Here is a 12,275-nt window from a genome sequence, read left to right as displayed (position 1 = left end):
TTTTTGTATTTTTTAGTAGAGACGGGGTTTCACCGTGTTAGCCAGAATGGTCTCAATCTCCTGACCTCGTGATCCACCCGCCTTGGCTTCCCAAAGTGCTGGGATTACAGGCGTGAGGCACTGCGCCCGGCCAAAACATTTTTAAAAAAGGACTTTTGTGATTACATTGGTCCCACCCTGATAGTGGGCTGCGTACTCTGGGCAATGCTGTGACCACACACTGCCTTGCCTTTTCTCTAACTCTTTCACATGGGTCTTACCATCGTGGCAGGACTGCTAACTCTGCCAGGGTAGGAGGCTGTGTCTAAAGCCTCCCTGGGACTCTTGAGCTTCCTGCAGTGGTCCTGGGCTGGGCCTGTTTTATAAGTTTGTTGAATGGGGTTTGTATTTTCTGAAGACCAGGGCTGGTCCCAGTAATAGATGTGTAGTCTAGAGAAAGCTGGGGAAGTTGGAGTCTAAAAGGACAGGCTTAAATCTACCCAGGTTCCTTATAGTGTCTGTAGGCAGCTCTCACTGCCTCTCTAAGCCTCTTTATGTGAGCAATGAAGATGATAAACAATATTCACAGAAATGTGACAAAAGAGATGTTCTAGTTTAATGATATAACTATGTTGTGAGCTGTTACTAGGTGCCAGGAACTGTGCTAAGCACACTTCCTTCATTTAGCCTGATGATGTGGATTCCATTATTATCTCTACTTTATGGACAAGTAACTGAGGAAGGGTATGGAGCTTGCCTAAGGTCACATGTTGTCAGGGGCATGGGCAGAACTGAAATGTAAACCCAGAACAGTCTGGTTCTGAAGGTCACTGGAATGTTCTAGCACAGTGGTTCTCCAGCTTGAGTGTGCCTCAGAATTCCTTGGTGCACTTCCTGAAACATACATATCTGGGTCTTCCTTTCTTCCCCCAGGGCTCACTGCAGCTGGGACTATAGGCACACACCACCAGGCCTGGCTAATCTTTCTGTATTTTTTTTGTGTGTGTGGAGATAAGGTCTCACTTTGTTGCCCAGGCTGGTCTCGAACTCCTGGGCTCAAGCTAGCCTGTCTCCTAGGTTTCCCAAAGTGCTGGGGTTACAGGTAGGAGCAAGCCACCGCACTCAGCCTGAATCGCATTTTTTTCTTTTTCTTTTTTTTTTTTTTTGAGATGGAGTTTCACTCTTGTTGCCCAGGCTGGAGTGCAATGGCATGATCTCGGCTCACTGCAACCTCCGCCTCCCCGGTTCAAGCCATTCTCTTGCCTCAGCCTCCTGAGTACCTGGGATTACAGGCGTGTGCCACCATGCCTGGCTAATTTTGTAGTTTTAATAGAGACGGGGAGTTTCCATGTTGGTCAGGCTGCTCTCGAACTCCTAACCTCAGGTGATCTGTCTGCCTTGGCCTCCCGAAGTGCTGGGATTACAGGCGTGAGCCAGCCACCGCGCCCGGCCTCTTTTCTTTTCTTCAGAGGGAGTCTGGCTGTTGTCACCCGTACTAGAGTGCAGTGGCATGACCTTGGCTCACTGCAACCTCCGCCTCCCGGGTTCAAGCGATTCTTGTACCTCAGCGTCAAGAGTAGCTGGGATTACAGGCACTCACCACCGCGCCCGGCTAATTTTTTAGTAGAGACGGGGTTTCACCATGTTGGTCAGGCTGGTCTTGAACTCCTGACCTCAGGTAATCTGCCCGCCTCTGCCTCCCAAAGTGCTGGGATTACAGGGGTAAGTCACAGAGCCTGGCCCTGAATTGGATTTCTAACACGTTCTCAAGCAACGTAGATGCTTCGGCTCTAGACCCACTACTTCAGGACCACTTTCTAGCATCCCTACTCTAGAAAATAGTAGGTACTAAGAAGAGGGCAGTTAAATAAAAGACTAAGCCGGGCGCGGGGGCTCACGCCTGTAGTCCCAGCTACTCCGAAGGCTGAGGGGGAGGCAGGAGGATTTCCTGAACCCAGGAGTTGGAGGATGCGGTGAGCTATGATCGTGCCCCTGCACTTCAGCCAGGGTGACAGAGTGAAGTCCCATCTCTAAAATAATAAGAATAAATAATAAAAAAATTAAAGACTAAACCTATACATGTTGTTAGGCCAAATGCTGTACACGCATGAATTTACAGTTATGGGTTCAAATCTGGACTTCACCATAACCATGTGCATAGAGAGGCATACACTTGCTAGTTAAGCCCTTGGCACTATTCCAGGACAAGCGTTTTCTGTCCTCTTACTCTGGGGTTCAGGTTTCTGCGCCCCTGGTCCGCGGTCGCGCGCCGCCCCCGCGCCTCTCCAGCCCTGAGCTCTCTGCGGCCGAAAGTGGCCGGGCAAGCGTTGCCATGACAGCGCCGCGGGTGGGGATGCGGGAGGCTGAGAGCGCCGGCCCGCTAGCCCCTTTGTGCGGCGGGGGCGGCGGTGTGCTCCCTCCAAGACCGGCTGCACCCGGCTTTCCTGGCCAGGACTCTGGGCTGGGTAAGGAGGGGTTGGGTGTGGGGTTGTAGGGGCGCAAGGAGGCGGGAGGGTGGAGGCGAGGGCCGGGGGTGGGGCGCCTCCGCCCGCCAGCCGCTCCCGCATTAAAATTTCATGGGCGCTGCAGCAGCTACAAAGACGACGCCGGCTGCGCTCGGGGGACCAGAGGGAGGGAGGCTGCGGACGAGTGCTGGGAGGAGTTTGAGATGGGAGGCGCTTGCAGGGGCTCCCCCAGTTCTGCGCTGTGAGCCGGGGCACAAAGAGCGCTCTGCACTCGCGCCGCAGGACCGCGGACCCGAGGTAAGACGTCGCCCCATCCTAGCATCCTTCCTTCCCAAGCGTCCTTGTCCCCGAATGCGGAACAGCCTAATTCCCCGAGGCTGGGGTCGAGGGCAGGTCCCAGAGTCCCAGGGCTGGGTTCAGGGATGCAAACGCCGCCTGAAGTGTCCCACATTGGATGGATGAAGAGGCTTTGCAGCCTGTAATTGTCAAACACAGTCAAGACTCTGACTGGGATCGGGGGTGGGGTCAGGCAAGGGGAGGATGCTTTGGGAGTCCACTGAGAATGGGGGTCTTGCAATCATGATTATAAGGGGGAACAAAGACCCTTCCCTTCCGACGACATGAGACAGGATTTGGGAGGTGGACCCGCGAACCTTCTCGGCCCACCAGGTTAGCAGTTAACTGGCCAAGCCATGGGCAGAGCCCAGAGGGTCTCGGAACTGGAGGTGGGGGTGAGGTGGCGGGGCAGGGTCCTTGAGGTCCCCTTCCCTCATACCCAGCCTCCCTCCCCCGCAGAGCTTGCCATTCCTTCACTTCTGGGACTCAAATCCCAGATGTCCGGCGTCAAATTTGGCTCCAAAAGGATGGAGAGGGCTGGTAACTCACCCTCACTGAAAACAACAGTGACATCAGTTTATGGAGAGGTTACTCTAGGCAGGGACCTGCTTGGTGCTTTGCAAGCGTTATCACAACAGTCCCACGAAGTGGTAGGAAACAACCCCATTTTAAAGATGAAGAAACGGAGATTCAGAGAGGGTTATCGACATGCCCAAGGTCACACAGCCAGTGATTGTGAATCCAGATATACAGGACTCTAAAGCCCACGTTGCATCTCCTAAAGGGTCTAAGGAGATCCCGGAACCCACCAGCTCGATTCTCCACCTTTCCTCGGTTCCAGGACACTCCCTGGAGAGGCTGGGAATTTGGGAGGAAAGGGGCCAGACTTCCCTCCGCCCAGCGGAGGGCCCTGGCGTAGAGAAATTGTTTCTGGGATTGTGCAGGGGGAGGCCCCGGGGGCGCACCCTGGATTTCCCACCCTCATCCGAGGCTCCGGATCCGAGGCTGCCCGGCGCCTGGGATTGCTGGCGCGCACACCCCACTGCAGTGCCGCCGCGGGGAAAACGCCCCCACCTGCTGCGGCGGGAGGGGAGGAAGTACGAGAGGGAGGACTGCGAGAGAACTTGAGGGAACGGCTTTGTTTTTTTCCTCCGGGCCAGGCTGGGACTGAGCACGGCTCAAAGCAGAACACTCGCTCTGGACTCGGTGCTTTGCAAAGCGCATTCCCTTTTGGGAGCATCTGGGAGCGCCGCGATGGCCCAAGGAGGGGGGCGGGGGTAGACGCAGGGCAGGGATGAGTAATTCCACTTGACAGACAGGGAAACCTGAGGACAGTGGTTCTCAGACTTTAGGGGCGTTGCTTCCAATACGCAGATGTCTGAGCCACGTGGCGAGGAGGATGAGTCAGCAGGTTTTGGGGTGGGGCTGGGTATCTGATGTTTACTCAGACTTCCTCATCCTCATCCTGCAGGTGGGCAGGTCCTTGCTTGAGGGAATATGCTCCCACCTCGCCTCTCACCCTTCTAGGCAGAATCATCCAGCAGCCTGGGCAAACCATTTTTGGACACTTTGCCAGCTCCTAGCTTTGGGTGGCATTGAATTGATCCTACTCTAAGTTTGGTTAATTTCATGTTGAAAGCATTTTATGTAAACACCTTGCATGTCCCCCATGCCCGCCTATTTTACTATTTAGTGACCCTTGCCATTGAGAACTGTTGTGAAATTTACTTATTTTAAGCCTTAACCCCACTCCTTAACAGAGGAGAGTGATGAAGTCTTCAGAGTCCCCCAAAGCAACCATAACCCCTTACTGCCAGCTTTAGGAGAATCATTCTCTATGCTTGCATTAAAAATGAGAATTTTGGGCTGGGCACGGTGGCTCACACCTGCAATTCCAGCACTTTGGGAGGCTGGGGCAGGAGAATGGCTTGAGCCCAGGAGTTTAAGCTAAGCCTGGACAACATGGTGAGACCCCTGTCTCTAAAATAAATGAATAAAAATAAATGAGAATTTTTTTTTTTTTTTTTTTTTTTTTGGAGACGGAGTCTGGCTCTGTCGCCCAGGCTGGAGTGCAGTGGCCGGATCTCAGCTCACTGCAAGCTCCGCCTCCCGGGTTCACGCCATTCTCCTGCCTCAGCCTCCCAAGTAGCTGGGACTACAGGCACCCGCCACCACGCCCGGCTAGTTTTTTGTATTTTTTAGTAGAGACGAGGTTTCACCGTGTTAGCCAGGATGGTCTACGATCTCCTGACCTCGTGATCCGCCCGTCTCGGCCTCCCAAAGTGCTGGGATTGCAGGCTTGAGCCACCGCGCCCGGCCAATAAATGAGAATTTTTATAATTTTTACTGATTTTAAAAAACAAATTAAATAAGTTTAATAAAATGCATGATAATTGTAGAAGATTTATAAACGATAAAAAAAGAAGAAAACTCAATTTTCTTTTTCATTCTTTTCTTTTCTTTTTTTTTTGAAACAGAGCCTTACTTTTTGCCCAGGCTGCAGTGCAGTGGTGTGATCTTGGCTCACTATAACCTCTACTTCCTGGGTTCAAGTGATTCTCGTGCCTCAGCCTCCCAAGTAGCTGGAATCACAGGCATGTGCCACCATGCCCAGCTAATTTTTGGATTTTTTGTAGACCCGGGGTTTTGGCATATTGGCCAGGCTGGTCTCGAACTCCTGGTCTCAAGTGATCTGCCCACCTCAGCCTCCCAAAATGCTGGGATTGCAGGCATGAGCCACCATGACTGGCCTGAAAACTTCATTTTCATGTATTTCTCTCTGGGGGGTGTGTGTGTGTGTGTGTGTGTGTGCGCGTGCGTGTATATATATATATATATATACATACATATATATATATATATATTTTTTTTTTTTTTTTTTTTGAGAGTGAGTCTCGTTCTGTCGCCCAGGCTGGAGTGCAGTGGCCGAATCTCAGCTCACTGCAAGCTCCACCTCCCGGGTTCACGCCATTCTCCTGCCTCAGCCTCCCTAGCAGCTGAGACTAACAGGCGCCCACCACCTCGCCCGGCTAGTTTTTTGTATTTTTTAGTAGAGATGGAGTTTCACCGTGTTAGCCAGGATGGTCTCGATCTCCTGACCTTGTGATCCGCCCATCTCGGCCTCCCAAAGTGCTGGGATTACAGGCTTGAGCCACCGCACCCGGCCTCTCTCTCTGGTATATTTTCTATTATTGAAATTGGCTGGGCATGGTGGCTCACACCTGTAATCCTAGCAGTTTGGGAAGCTGAAGTTGGTGGATCACCTGAGGTCAGGAGTTCGAGACCAGCCTGGTCAACATGGCAAAACCCTATCTTACTAAAAATACAAAAATTAACTGGGCGTGGTGGCATGTGTCTATAGCCCAGCTACTCTGGAGGCTGAGGCAGGAGGATCGCTTGAACCCAGGATGCGGAGGTTGCAGTGAGCAGAGATTACACCACCACCGCACTCTAGCCTGGGTAACAGAGGGAGACCCTCAAAAAAAAAAAAAAAAAAAAAAAAAGAAGAAGAAGAAAAGTAATTGCATTATGTGTATACTGCTTTTGAAAAGTTAAATCAGATGTGTTTCTCCATGTTATTATGAACTTTGCCGAAATCATTAGAGATTTCAGTGTTTCACGCAGGAGATAAACATGGTCTACTTTTGTCAGTTCCCTATTGTTGGTCCTGCTAGTTGTTTCCAATTTTTCTTTTCTTCTGTGTCTTCATTTTAAAGTCCTTTCTCTGGCTGTGGTCCATGCTTCTTCCCAGGGCGGGATTACACTCTTTGAACTTACTTATTCATCAAGGCAGGGCAGAGTGGTGGAAAGAGAAGCAGCTGAGAGTTACGCAAGTCCGTGTACAAATCCTTCTCCCACCTGTGTCCACTTCAGTCAGGGAGTAATCTCCCTTCTCTGAGCCTCAGTTTCCTCATCTGTAAAGTGGAAATCACAATCCCGGTTTTAAAAAGCGGCCATGAGGCCATGAACCAGTGCATGTTCGGTGCCCTGTAGGTGCTTAACAAAGCTAGTGAATACTATCGTGCACCCCCTGGGTGCCAGCTGAGTTCAGTTACGTAGCACCTGAGTCTTGTATGGCTACTTAGTGGTTTGCTTTTATTTCTGTTGAGGCTGCTGGTTCGTCTCCTGGGTGATTATTAGCCTGTTTGAGCAGCGTGTTTCTGGGGCATTGGGTCCATTGTGCAGATTCAATGGGCTGGTGAATAACTTGTAGGCCAGTCCTTTGTTTCAAGAGGATCCCTTCCCTTGTCTCTGAGGCCCGACTCATCTGTCAGCTCGAGCTCTGAGGAGGAACAATAGCCAGAGATTCTCAGGGGCAGAGGCGAAGTCTGGCTGAGAGTGACATCTGTCTCCCTATCCCATTCCACTCTGATCAGATCAGATGAGGCAGGTGTCCCCTTATCCCTTATGGTGCCAGGTGGGCCCCTCTGGAAGCTACCCGATGAGTCATGGAAGGGACGGGGGTGCTGAGCTATGGTGTACTCAAAGGTGTGGAGGAGATGATGAGTAGTAATTAACCCTAACTACCACTTTGTTACCGTTTACCAAGGTTCTTGCTGGTGCTGCCTCACGGATACTCCATAAGGCAGGGAATTAGGCATTGCAGGTGAGAAACAGGCTCAGAGAGGTGAAGTGATGAACCCAGGGCCACACAGCAAATTAGCTGTGGAGACAGGATTTCAAATAGTATCTAGTTTGACTCTGAAACATGTGTTTGTAACTACTACACTATGCCACTCTCCTAAGAGTGAACTCTTTTGCCTACAGACTGTGAAAGCAGCCGGAATAAACTGAACAGAGATGATTTATCAATCACTGGCCAGTTTTCTCACCGTAATAGTAATGCAGATGGCCATCAAGTTTGCAGTTTACATATACCTTCCCTGGATCTTTTCTCATTCAATCCATATATATATGGATCTATATAGATCCATATATATATGACATGAATCCACTCTGTCATCCAGGCTGGAATGCAGTGGAGCAATCAAGGTTCACTGCAGCCTCCACCTCCTGGGTTAAAGTGGTCCTCCTGCTGCAGCCTCCCAAATAGCCACAGGCACGCCCACTACACACAACCATGCCCGGCTAATTTTTGAATTTTTTGTAGAGGCAGAGCCTCCATCTGTTACCCAGGCTAATCATGAACTCCTGGCCTCAAGCAATTCTCCTGCCCCTGCTTCCCAAACTGCTGGGATTATGGTGTGAGCCACTGCTCCCAGTCCCTGCCCCTATTTGAACACGCCTTCTGCCCCTTTGGGGTCCAACAGGCCTGTTAGAAACCTCAGTTTCCTCATCTGTAAAGTGGGGATAATAAAACCCAGCTTGTTTTGCCATGTAGATAAAGACACTTCCAGTTAGGATCTGTTCTTAATAAATGTTAGTTTAGCTTCCTTTCCCTTCTTCTTGGTTTTCTTTCCTCTCTCTCCACCTCAGGGGTTCCCTTGTTTGAAGGAGATTTGAATTCCGAATCTCCTCTTTTGTGGACATTGTGTTTGAATTCATAAAGAAACAGTGCTTTATCCTCCTCTGCAGAAGCATCTGCTTCCCCCAGCATGTCTCCTGCGAGACACGTGGCACATTTTCATTATTCCCTGGAGCTTCCGTTATCTCTGGGCGCTGGCTCATCCAAGGCAATTTGGGCCAACATCTCTTGCATGTCTCAGATCTCTGAGTAGCGATTTTATTCCAGAGTCAGGGAAAAAGACCAAAAACCCAGAGGGAATCTAAAATGCAACAAATGTATGTTTCCCTGGCAGCTGCCCATCTATTACTAAGAGCAGTGCATGCTGTTTAGGGGGAAACATGAATACTTCATGGGTGGTGATAATGAACTGTGTGGTCAGTGATGACAATAATAATGGTGTAAGAAAATGGTAGAATTCAAGCTAAGCCTCATTCATCTTCTCATCTGATCTGATGGCACTGTTATTATCCTTAATTTGTGGATTAGAAGACCGAGGCTCACTGCTTTGAAGGACTTGGTCAAGGTCACACAGTTTGCCGATGGCAGAGCAGCACAGGAATCCATGCCATAAAACCCACGTTAGGATGTACTGGTTGACACTGGCCTGAACAAAATACCTCCTAGTTTCCTGTTTTGCGTTTGATCTGCATCCGAGGAGATCAGTTTTGGGAAACGCTGTGATTTGAAACGGGACCTTAGCATCTATTCTCCACTGTACCCACGGGTATGTATTTATTCTCTTATACAGTCTCTTTTTTTCTTGATAACAGTTGGAGGCATCTGTCCACCCATGTGGTTCCAGACACGTTCATGTGGCCACCACGACCCTGTTTGCATCACAGGAGTAACCAAGGTGATCTTCCCTCTCTTCCTGTGTCCACTGGGGTTGGTTGGTAGAGACCAGCTTCATGCTTTGAGGTCAGATCCATTACGAAATCCGTATGTCCCAAGACCTCCTGAATCTTAGAGGTGGGAGAGACCTCTGATGACCCTCTGGGTTTCAGTTCCACAATCCTGGCTTTCCCGACTGACCTTGGCTTGAAGTGGGGGGTCTGTGTGGTCTAGGGAGAGCTGAGATGATGAGGCCCTGGTGTCCACAACCAGTTCTTTGTGCAGCCTTTGATCTGGCACTTTTTAGTTCCAATCCTCTTTTATCACATATAAATGATTTTGCAAAAATAATCTTATTGAGGTATAATTTACATACAAGGAAATGCCCCCATTTAAAGCACACATTTCAATGTGTTTTGACAAATGTGTACACCTGTGTAACCATTGCCACAATCAGGATGTAGAATATTTTCATCACTCTGAAATGTTCCCCTGTATTTCTTCCCAGTCAATCCCCTCTCAGCCCCAGCCCCAGCCCCAGGAAACCACTGACCTGCTTTCTCAGAAGTAGATTGGATTCTTTTTTTTTTTTTTTTTTTTTTTTTTTTTTGAGACGGAGTCTCGCTCTGTCGCCCGGGCTGGAGTGCAGTGGCCAGATCTCAGCTCACTGCAAGCTCCGCCTCCCGGGTTTATGCCATTCTCCTGCCTCAGCCTCCCGAGTAGCTGGGACTACAGGCGCCCGCCACCTCGCCCGGCTAGTTTTTTTGTATTTTTTAGTAGAGACGGGGTTTCACCGTGTTAGCCAGGATGGTCTCGATCTCTTGACCTCGTGATCCGCCCGTCTCGGGGATTCTTTCTTTTTTTTTTTTTTTATGTTCCATATATATGGAAGCTTCTGTGTTCAGTTTTTTTTTTTTTTTTCCCTGAACAGAATGCTTCTGAGGCTCATCCTCCTTTTTTTTTTTTTTTTTTTTTTTTGAGACAAGAGCTCACTGTGCTGTTTGGGCTGCAGTGCAGTGGTGCCATCTCAACTCACTGCAACCTCCGCCTGCTGGGTTCCAGTGATTCTCCTGCCTCAGTCTCCCCAGTAGCTGGGATTACAGGTGTGTGCCACCACACCCGGCTGATTCTTGTATTTTTAGTAGAGATGGGGCTTTGCCATGTTGGCCAGGCTGGTTTTGAACTGCTGACCTCAAGTGATTGCCTCAGCCTCCCAAAGTGCTGTGACTGTAGGCGTGAGCCAGCAAGCCTAGCTGAGGCTCACGCTTCTTGTTGTATGTCTCAGTAGTTCAATTCCTGTTCTGTCCAGTTTTATTGAGGCATAGTTTAAATGTCATATAATTCACCCATTCAATTATTTTTAATAAATGTACCGAGTTGTGCAACCTTTGCCATAAATCAGTTTTGGAACAGTTCCATTACCCCAGTAAGATCTCTCATACCCATTTATTGTTCATCCACATCCCTAACCCCAGGAACCACGAATCTATTTCTCATCTCTGTAGATTTTCCTTTTCTGGATATTTTGTATACATGAGATCCTATAGTATGTGTTCTGTTGAGCCTAGCTTCTTTTCCTCAGTATGATGTTTTTAAGGTTCATCCATGTCGTAGTGTGTATTAATAGTTTGTTCCTTTTTGTTGATGAGTAGATTCTGTTGTGTGGATAAGCCAGACTTTGCTTTTCCATTCATCAAGATAGGGATTTTAATTCGGTCAGTGCTGCCTAACTGCACTATATACATATAATGCTACATATAATGCTACAGGATAAATATGGCTCATCTTTCTGGAACATAAATATCACACACAGATTTACTTAAAGTCTAAATCATTGAGTGGTGAAAATAATTTTTGGAACATGTGCTGTGTGCCAGGCACTGGCTAAGCTTTGAAAATCATTAACTTTGGACAGACGTGGTGGCTCATGCCTGTAATCCCAGCACGTTGGAAGGCTGAGGCTGGCAGATTGCATGAGGTTAGGAGTTCAAGACCAGTCTGGCCAACATGGTGAAACCCTGTCTCTACTACAAAAAAAAAAAAGTTAGCCAGACGTGGTGGCACACACCTGTAATCTCAGCTACTTGGGAGGCTGAGGCAGGGGAATTGCTTGAACCTGGAAGGTGGAGGTTGCAACGCGCCGAGATCACGCCACTGCACTCCAGCCTGGGTGACAGAGTGAGATCTCGTCTCCAGGAAAAAAAAAAAAAAAAAGAAAGAAAATCATTAACTTTGAGTCACACATTAAGTACGTGGGGGTTAGAGAGCCACAGTTTCCTCCAGGTTTCTCTGGCCCCAAAGCCCATGCCTTCCTTTGTACACTCTAAGACGGTGTCAGCTTCACCCAGGAGCTAGCTAAAGGTCCCTTGAAACTTCCATCACCTTACTAATATCATGACTCTAGGTCCACAGAGCCAGGGGAAAGGGTCACTGTGGATCAAGCCAGGCTTGAGCAGCCCAGGGTCTATTTACAGAGAGCAGCAAGTTCCTGGCACAGAGGAGACAGAAGGGAATTTCCCAGTTCTTCAGGACGTTCACAACCACACTGAGAAGCATCCTTGCAGATAAGTATTTAAACTTACCAGGCCATAGCCTACCAGCCTGCCCTCTTCTGGTCTGTGCAGGGAAGTGTAGTATCCTAGAATCCCAAAGTGGGAGGGGAAATGGGTGATGTAGCTCATTCTCTTTTCTACGTCTATGGAAGAAAGAAAGAGCTTGTCCCCATTTTGTGGGGTCCCAGAAAGGGTGATTTTCACACTCCACATTTGGCATTAGGGCTAGTATTTTACTAACGTCACCGTCTGGAACTTTTGAAGGCTGAGTTAAATGACTTCACACCTTGTGTACTTGTAGAACTGCTATTAGGAGGAAGCTGGGGACTCCCTGGTAATGTGAACTGGCCCTTTTCAATTTTGGTGTTTTGTGATCATATTTATAAACCTTGGCTAGAGCTCCTTGGCCTTGCAGTTAAGTGAAGAGTTAGCAGTGTGACTTTAGATGCATTTTTCTCAGTGCAAGTGTCTGAGTTCACCTCCAGTTCTGAACTCGTGCCCCCACTCCCAGGTGCTGACCGAAAGCTTTGAAGATATGCTGAGATGGCTCCCTGACAATCCTGATTCAGGTCTGTCAGTTGATGAAGACAGTGTAGTTGTCACCAAAGGCAAAACCTGGCAGATGGTCCTAGGTCAGGATTAGTG

At 49.0% G+C, this 12,275-nt stretch overlaps 1 long non-coding RNA gene across 1 annotated transcript; it reads left to right on the top strand.

Annotated features, from left to right (window-relative positions):
- The first annotated feature begins 2,587 nt into the window (after positions 1-2,587).
- Positions 2,588-12,078, top strand: LOC140709115 (uncharacterized). The gene is made up of 3 exons (XR_012089503.1): positions 2,588-2,741; positions 9,018-9,100; positions 11,553-12,078. It is a non-coding gene; the product is annotated as an uncharacterized lncRNA (long non-coding RNA).
- The last annotated feature ends 197 nt before the right edge of the window (positions 12,079-12,275 follow it).

Source organism: Chlorocebus sabaeus, chromosome 19 (genome assembly GCF_047675955.1).
Source record: "Chlorocebus sabaeus isolate Y175 chromosome 19, mChlSab1.0.hap1, whole genome shotgun sequence".
In the NCBI taxonomy this organism is placed as follows: Eukaryota; Metazoa; Chordata; class Mammalia; order Primates; family Cercopithecidae; genus Chlorocebus; species Chlorocebus sabaeus.
Note: the sequence above shows the minus strand (reverse complement) of the source record. Positions and strands in the feature narration are given on the sequence as shown.